The sequence below is a fragment of the Gymnogyps californianus genome, chromosome 2 (assembly GCF_018139145.2).
Source record: "Gymnogyps californianus isolate 813 chromosome 2, ASM1813914v2, whole genome shotgun sequence".
In the NCBI taxonomy this organism is placed as follows: Eukaryota; Metazoa; Chordata; class Aves; order Accipitriformes; family Cathartidae; genus Gymnogyps; species Gymnogyps californianus.
The window spans coordinates 78,768,650-78,777,811 of NC_059472.1; the positions used below are offsets into that span (position 1 = coordinate 78,768,650).

Sequence of the window (9,162 nt, forward strand, 5' to 3'; positions counted from 1 at the left end):
TAGTATTTCTCCTGGTATTTGTATGATTTAGGCTCTTTATAAACAAAGTGGTTTAATTTTATGAATGCTTAAGGTGATTTCGACACAACTATATAATATAAATAAATGTGCACTTGCACTTATAAATGTGCGAGCTGATTTTTAGTAATTGCCTCTTTCTTTTCATTAAAGTCTCTGACAGATAAGGCAGTTAAAGAAGTTGTTATGTGAGCCTTAAGTAAGGGCCGTCTAATTTCAAGTCCCTAAAAGTAGTCAGATATTTGGTGAAAATGATGAATTCTGGGGTACTGATTCATGTGATCTGAAAAAGCCATCCATTTCCTGATTCACCTTCATATCTCCTCCAGGAAAAAAAGTATTTTACAATGAATACCTGCAGTCAAACAATTTTTATGTGTGTGTTTTTCTATCTTTCAGCCACTTGCCAGAACTGATACTTTCACAATGAAGAGGAAGGTAGGAGTGAGAACAAAGAATGCCTTGGAGAAATCCAGTTGAAAAGTTTGAGGAGTAGAAATAATAGGAAATATTAATAACTCTGGTCTCTTAAATAGGTCAGAATTTGGACTGAAATTATGAAAATTTACAAACCTAAGACATGAGTCCTATTACATTTGAATCTAGATTCAGGGATTTTTAAATTAATACATAATAAAAATATTAGCATGTTTTTTCCTCTACTTTGGATGATAATATATTCTGCTGCCTTACACAACTTTCTTCTATAGACTAATTTAAGTTGTAATTTTTTGGTTGTTAGCCCAAGACACCTCCTTAAAGTAAGCCAGGGTATGAATTAGCAATCCATTAGTTGTTTCTCTCTGTCTGTAGGTCCATACTCATTAATGTTGGATTCCTGTGTTACTACATCACCCAGCAGTACAAGTGGGATTTGGATAAAGAGTACATATATATGACCTTATCACTGCCAAATGGTCTAAAGCACAGGATACAGAGCTTATCTGGATTTGAGGCTTTTGTGCTGAAAGTCCCCTTTTTGGGGCCATGTGGGTCGAGATAATACTTGGCGTAACTCCTGCCTTCACAGAATTAGACCATCACAATTTTTAGAAGAAATCTTAACCAGCTATGTAGCCCTCATACTTGGGCAACGTTTCTGTGACACTGATGTAGCATTAGGAGCCCTAAATCACATTTACCCCGTGAAAGCGCACCGAGCAGGCACTGAGTGCCAGGCAGCGAGGCGTACAGCATGGGAAGTGACAGTGGAGTTGTCCATGCACAAGAATTTCATAGTAAATTCTCCAAGTAAGCCAGCCCCTAAGTCACTTTTAAAAAGTGATTTAGCTAAATTAGAGCAAACTCCTGTGTGAACATTTTTGTTGAGCTTTGAGCATATCTTAAATCCACTAAAAAATGCATGTAAATTAAATTGACAGGAACAAAAAAAGGCTAATCAGAAAAGTGTTTTCCTATAAAGAGTCTCACTGACTGTCTTTAATGGGAGTTCATTTACCCCTTTATTTAAACGCAGACAGCATATTTGTGTGACCAAGATCTCACTCACCGTCGGCCCTTTCACTCTCTAAGACTCACAGTGAACACAGTAAGCTAGAAGTATTTGTCAAGAGGGTTTACATAGGAAGTAAGACAGTCAGGAGCTTAACAAGATGCATGGCATATTATAATGGATTCATTTTTCCAGCCATACATTCCCTATCAGATCAGATTATTTAGCAGCACCAATAAAATTTACAAGTCCAATTCAAGTGATATTTTCCTCAGTTGCTCCTACATTGTGTTCAGTTGCCTGTTAGGAAAAAACTAGATGGTGTTATTTACAACCAGTCTTTTTAGTCTGGAATTGTTAAAAACCAAAATGCCTAACAACTTGAAAGTGGCTAGAGAAGTAGTATTAGGCAAAGACAAAAGAGAAAAGAAATTAAAACTAATGAGTGTTTATCACTGAGAAACTAAAAACAAACAAAAAAAGCCCCCAAACCACCTTCTGAATTCATTTACTTTGCTGATTTTACTTGGATACTAAAGCACCCCCTCACAGTCTGGTCTTCTGTCCCATCACTAGTCTAACTCATGTCAGACTAGAGCAACAGGAGTGTAAGGACGCACCTATGTCATCCTAGACTTGAAAGGAAGCCCAGCCTGCAGCCCTGCAAAGTTTTTGTGCATCTCGGTTGGCACTTGTGGATTTAGCCTGTTCTGCCTGTCTCTGTTCAAGGTCAAACATGTAAGTGTTAAACATACATGAGGGAGATTCCCCTACCGAGCGTCATTTACAAGAGCAGATGCTGTGAGCTGTGAATTAGGGACAGTGGATATTGGTCTCACATCATGCTGTTGTTAATACCCCTGTTTGTATCTGATCACTGCCCCAAATCCCTCCCATATGGTACACGTGTCATTTTTTTTATGTTTTTCAAAAGTCACCTATATGTAGCACCAAAAATCTGTGCAAAATCTGTGTTGAGCTGAACTCTCTGCAGTCATACCTTTAGTCTTCTTGCAGTGCTCTGTCCCGAAGCGATGCTCAAACCAAAGGGATCCCACCATTTCCCAAACAGCTGTGAACTTTGCTGGCAAAGTATAGTGCACCTGTTTATTGCAGGCAGTCCATTTAAAACTGTACAGCTATTTTCTAATATAAGTTGTTTTTTCATTCAAATGTGCATAAATCAGCCTGCATTGTGACTTTGTCAGTTCAGGATATAAGGAAGCTGATGTTCCTTGATGAGCAAAAATAGGAAGCAGTAGCATTACAGGAAGATGGAATTAATATGCACTTGGTGATCCTAATTCTAGTACTAACTAACATTTGAGTGTTTGACTTCTTGCCCTTAGCATTCTGCTAATGTCAGATGTTTGGTATAAGTTCAATTATTAAATTTGTATCCCTCTTACTGCTTTCCATAGCCTGAAACAGTTGTAATTATTGAAATTATTTAAATCAGTATTGTATTCAAAATGTTTTTATTGTTTTTCTTTGTATTTTACTTAATAAAAACTGCTCTGTTAAAAATATTGTGTGTTAATTATTTGGCTGGACACATTTAAAACATGTAAGAGATTTTCCTGAAGAAGGGAACACCTAGCCTGAGTCAACTCCAAGAAGCCAGAATTTGATTTTCAAAACCTAAAGTTTCAGAAAATAAACCTCATTGCAAAACACTTAGCAGGAGGAGGGATGTCCAGACAGGCTATCAAAGAGCAAGAGCCACTTTTTTTTTGCAGGTAGCCCCAGCTCCACTTAGATTACTAAGGCTTTTTACTACGTAATGAGACTCGGGGGTTCATTAAAGAGACCAGGGTAGAGGAAGGAAACTGAAACCAATGTTAACCTTGTAAGTCCACCATCATGCTTTAAATGCTACCAGAAGATACCAAACGGAGATCAAGACTGTAATGTCCACATGCCTTGAAGTACCTCTTGTCTCTAATGGTCATTCTCAATTCAGAGCAGAAGCTGAGGGCTTGCGGAGGGGTTGGTGTGTGCACTGATGGTGCTATATAAACAAAATAAGGCTGTTCGCTGTTGGTTTGTTCATCAGCCATATGTTTACAAAGACTTTAAAGGCTAACATTTTAAAAGTAGTTGTAGCATGACAAAACTGTTAATTAAATAATTTGCATTAAAATGTCAGATTTCAATCGGGTTTGGCAGCTATGGACAGAGATTCTAATTTAAAAGACAAGAGTGAGTAAAGGAAGAAATACATAGGAGCTACATGGCCAACACTATCTTTTTTATTCTAATAATAAATTCCTTCTACTACCAAAAGAAGAGTGTTGATAATAGCACTCAGTTAACAAGTGGAAAAAAACTTGAATTATCTCAAGAAAAAAGGAGAAAAAAATAACATTCATCCAACTGCAGCCCAAAGCTTCCATGCCTGCCAACATTCGTGACTTTTCACAAAAATAGGCTATGTATTTATGCCCCAAAGACACAGCAAACTGGACCACAAGATAGGAACTAATTCTAAAGTTACGGACTTTTATGAAGAAAAATCTTCCCAAAGCCGTTCATTTTGAGCACTTCGTAAAACTGGATAACTAGCACAAAGGAAGAGACATGTTCGTTCTAAAGTGTGTACACATAGGAGAAAAGCAAGCAGTCACTCAACATTGTAGATGATTGGCAGCTTCTGGTTGTAGCATGGTAAATCATCTAGCAAAAAAAAATCTGACGCATTCATTAGCATCAGCTTCTGGGAGAGTTTTACACAGTGATTTCTCCATGAGACAGAAGCAAATGCAATGTCATAGCAGCTGCACATGGAAACAAGCAGCTCTGTGAAAATATCTATTGAAGCCTGCTTTCCCTAGGCTGTGTCTTATGTCTGAATGGTGAAACCCTCAGGTCCTCCCGCTTTCCATACACTGGGAAAAGTGTGAACTATGCTCCTCCATCCCTCACGTTCTTGCTGCTTTCCCCATCCGTGTCCTCCGGCCTCCTGTTCTCCCAACCTAACCGCCCAGCCTGGCTGGTCACCTGGGCAGGGGACAAGTGTGATGCCCAGGCTAGAGCTCGATACTGGGTGCCGGCTCATTGACCAGTGGACTGCTGCTGACCACTAGCTACTGTGCACGCTGCCTCTAAGAGGCTGGCAGGGGCAAGAAATGTGCTCTGTGGTCCAGATGGGACTGTTCAGTGATTTCAAAGACTATTACAGATTGACTGATAGCTTAATCATCATTTTAGGCAACCAGGATAAAAACTGAAGCTTTTTTAAAATCTGACATTGTATTTTCATAAAGCAACTTCTTTGTTGTGGGGTTTTCTTAATTAGACATATAAGTTTTCTTAAATTAGAGCACCAAAACAAATATTTGCATGTATACCCAAAGTGTAATGAAAAACCAGCAAATAAATATGTTCTATAATCATCTTTGCTCTTTGAATGTTTATATAATTCACCTGATTTTCCTTCTTCTGATTTGTGAAGCAGTGTTGTAAAAGGAGGGGCAACAAGGCTTAGATATTTGTATAGGATAGCCACATTTAGATACTCTTCTTTTTAAACAGAAGTGGTTTCAGTAAGTCTCACTTTCACTTGGAAGAACTAAGCACAGAGCAGCTCCAAAAGACATATCAGATGGTCGATTTTGTTGCCTTTTTACTGGTTCAGGGACTTCAGTGTAGGAACTCAGGTTTGGTCTAGACGTATTAACTATTGGTTTTCTAAACTATTCATGTTGTTAGTTTTTTTTCTTTTAGAGAGGGAACTGGAGAGATGTTCTACTGTTTGAGGCAAAAAGTGTATGAACTGGAAAAGTTCTTTATGGTCATAAGTGCTTTCATTCTGCTGCTGTGACCAAAAGCAATGTGAATGGATAGAATACTGCTGTTTATATAATTTTGTTTTGCAACAGCTAAGGAAATGACAAGATTAACATAACTTCCAAACACTTCTACTCAACGTTTAATGGTTGATGTTCCCAGGGTCAGCAGGAGTGGAGCTGCCATCAGGAATGTCTGGACATCCTTTATAGCAGATTGTCAGGAAAGGCCTCCCACTTGGCTGACTCAATGGGATCTTTCTTCCTCACTAGATGCAGTAAGAGCATCCGTAAACATTTTGAAGTTTTGGTCAACAGCAAATCCTTGGCAAAGATTTTTTTCTGACTTTACTGGAAGCAAGAATGGATTATATCATTTCTAGGTTGATACAACCAAAAACCTTTTAAGGAAATGAAGTGCCTACATTTTCTTGCACAGCAATGGGATTTGCAATTAGAGGAAAACTAATAGGTACTGTAAAAAAATAAAGCTCAAAGTTCCTGCTGTGTTTAGTGACATCTTGCAGTACACTGCAAGTCTTAAAAGTGACACAGAGCGAAAAAGTACCCTTTTAGACTGAATCAATTACATTCTGCTTGGAACTCTTTATGAAGAAACGCACAAAACAAAATTCAAATGCATATTCTGTATAGCAAATACAACTGAAGAAATCAGCAAGGAAAGACTTAGAGGGTGGCGAAATACTCTGGATTTGTCAGTTGAGATCATGAAAGAAAGCCAGAATTGTGTCTTCTCATTTTAAATGATAGCTTTCCTTTCAGTTCTCAAATTCAGAACACTCATCCAAAAATACAGATAACTGACATATATCCTATGTTTGATAACTGTACAACTTCAAGAGTACAGTTTTTTGATCTATTTAAGAGCACAACAATACTGGTTACTGCTGGCACTGCATTGTCATCCATAAATATCATACCTTAGGAAACCACAGAAGAGTTTATCTCTGTGCATTTACTCAGTGTTTAACACAACAGGACTCTTGTTTGGCTTGGATCTACCAATGGGAGTTAATATAAAAAAAAATTGATGACAGTCCTTCTGTTTGATAGAAAGTTACACACTGTGATTATCTAGGGAGGCTGTTACAGATAAACTCTTCAAATCTGATGGGGAAAAAGCCGTAGATGTTCAGATATTATGGTCATATATAGAGATCTGAGAATCCCATAACACTGCAAGGACCTAGGAATGGAGTATCTAACTATATCTAATTAAAATATTAAGGGTACATTTAGTTTCTCAGAAATTAATTACCTGACAAACATATGTCTTTTCTTGGTATGTATTTTCTCCTTTTTCTTACAACTCCCTTCCCTGTAACTGAAATTAAAGTGCTGAAGAAATGAACAAGTCCTACTGATTGTTTTTTTCTGGTAAGATTATAAATGAAAACACATTTGACTAAAGCCTGTGGAAAATGTACTTTGTTATGTCACAGCAATCACTCAGCATGTGTACAGCTGGGTTTGACGATACCAGACTCTGCTTGTTATAAAATCAATAGTAATGGCCTCAAGGAAGGAAGGGTAAATGAAGAAAGACTGATGGCTTGTGGGCTCAAACTAGTTGGGGTCATCGGGAGCTAAAAGGGAATACTTTAACTTGCCAATGAATTACTATTCCAATGCCAAGGCAGAGCAGTGGAGGCCAAATTAGCGTCTCATGTCTCATTTCAAAAATGTTCCATCTTTTACCAAAGTCCTTCTGATTATTTCAGAATAGAGAAGGGGGGAAATGTTGTGCTACGTATGTATATATCACTTAAAACACTTTCTAAAAAGAATAATGAGAGCATAACAAGAATTTAATATTGGATTTTCAACGGAGCTTGCCGTAGGCCAGCTTCAATTCCACCCACTTAAAAGGAAGCAGTACACCACTTCCTAAAATCCATCTATGCCCCACTTGTTTGTGTTAGTTCAATTCAAGGCAACCTTATTAGAAAAGCTCCATCTTGGAAAAACCCAAGAGCCTTGCACCAGCATCTGGATCAAAACAGTGAAACTTTTATCCCTCCAAATGTTTGTTATTGCTAGCGTAATGCTGAAAGCATAGTGGAAGCATAACAGATCCAGTGCAAACAAGGCTGACTCCCCCAGGATCCCACTGGGGTGTCAGCCACTGATGCTGGACCAGGAGCTCGGATGGTGCTATTGCTCTGGAACCACTTTTTAAGCTGATCTCTAAACACTGGGTGAACAAGCGTACAATGGACTGCAAGTTCTTCTGCAAATAGTAATAACTGAGGACAACATTAAACAAGAATCTTAACTCCCTACAAATCTCCCCCTACGGCATCTCCTGATCCTGTCTGATAGCTGGAAGATCACTGACTCTAGGCTAAGCTTAGCTCAGCTCCACAGTAGAAAGCCAAGAACAAAGAAGGAAAGCTGAAAATGCTTCACAGAGTGTATTCACTAGTGTGGGTGCTTACTTCTATTTTGTGTTTAGGGCTGGAGGATTGCTTGGTATGAAGGAAAAAGAAATTAAAGAGAAACAGAGATTAAAAGCAAGCAGATGAGGAAAAGCAGTAAGGTACAAAAAAAGAGAAGGGTAAGGAAAAGGGAAAAGGCAAAAATATGTCACCCTTCATTGTGTCAACTAAGTAATAAAATGTTTTCTCAGTACTATGCCTGAAATCCACCCATCCTTTCCCAAACAATATTCAGATAGTCCCTCCACTCAGAGCACTCAGATTCATTAGTGTAAGAGCTGGAATTAGGGCAATGGTCCATCTAGCCTAAGTATCCTGTCTCTGATGGTCACCCATAGCAAATGCTTAAGAGTTTAGCAAGGCAAACATACAGCTGGCCATCAGTGATTTATGACTTACAGACGTCCAGTAATACAGGATCTTAGTACATTTATACAGTCCTTCATAGACCTATGTTTCCATAATTTATTCCATCACTGACTTCATGCATCCACAGCATCCTAGAGTGAGGAATGCCACAGCTGAGGTATGTTTTGAAAAGGCGCACTTCCTTTTGTTTTGAACATCTTCCCACCTAGTTTCCCTTGTCATTGTATCATAAGATACAGTGACTAGTCATTCCCTATTTGCCTTCTCCAGACCTCCTACAATTCTTTGAATCTCAATTTCCTGTCTTCTCAGTCTCTTTCAGGTGGAGGGGCCTTCCTTAATTTATATAGTTCATATGGAGAAGTGATTTCATAAGGCTGGTCACCTTGCCACCACTTTTTTTGTATCCTTACCAATTCTACTATATTCTTTTTGAGACAGGAGGAATCAGAACTGCAAACAACATTTCAGGCTTAGGCATGCTATGGATTTATATAACATTAAACCTCATATAGAAGCAATAGGAGGTCCTCTGGGTTGCTTTCTATCCTTTTCTACTAATTCCTAACATTCAGTTCTATTTTTGACCACCACTGAGAGCTGAGCTGATGTTTTCACAAAAGCAGCTATTGCAACTCCAATATCTTGTTCCTGAATGACAACAGCAAGTTCAGAACCCAACACTGCTAATGCAAAGTTAGGATTGTTTCCTTCTGTGTGCATCCCATTATACTTACATACGTGGAATTTCATCTCCCCTCTTATCATCCACTCATGCTATGTTCTGAGGTCTTTCTGCAGAATTTGTAGTTGCTCTTCATCATTGCTGCCCAAAATAACTCAGTATCATCAACATGTGCTCAAGTGCCTCTTGCAGTACATGAAGAATAACAGATGAATTTTCATCAGATTGTATTAAACAGAAATGCTAAAATTAGTATTACAAGCACTTGAGTAAACTGCAACAAAATGCTATACCTACAAATGTAGAGAGCGTTCCACTCTGATATTTGATGGAGTTGAAAAAAACCCACAAAAATTGTCAGGATTACCACCTTTACACAGAGGGTTTTGA

General features: G+C 38.4%; 1 non-coding gene across 1 annotated transcript; it reads left to right on the forward strand.

Moving 5' to 3' along the window:
• The first annotated feature begins 262 nt into the window (after positions 1-262).
• On the forward strand, positions 263-331 carry LOC127013902 (small nucleolar RNA SNORD123). The gene has a single exon (XR_007766144.1). It is a non-coding gene; the product is annotated as a small nucleolar RNA SNORD123 (small nucleolar RNA).
• The last annotated feature ends 8,831 nt before the right edge of the window (positions 332-9,162 follow it).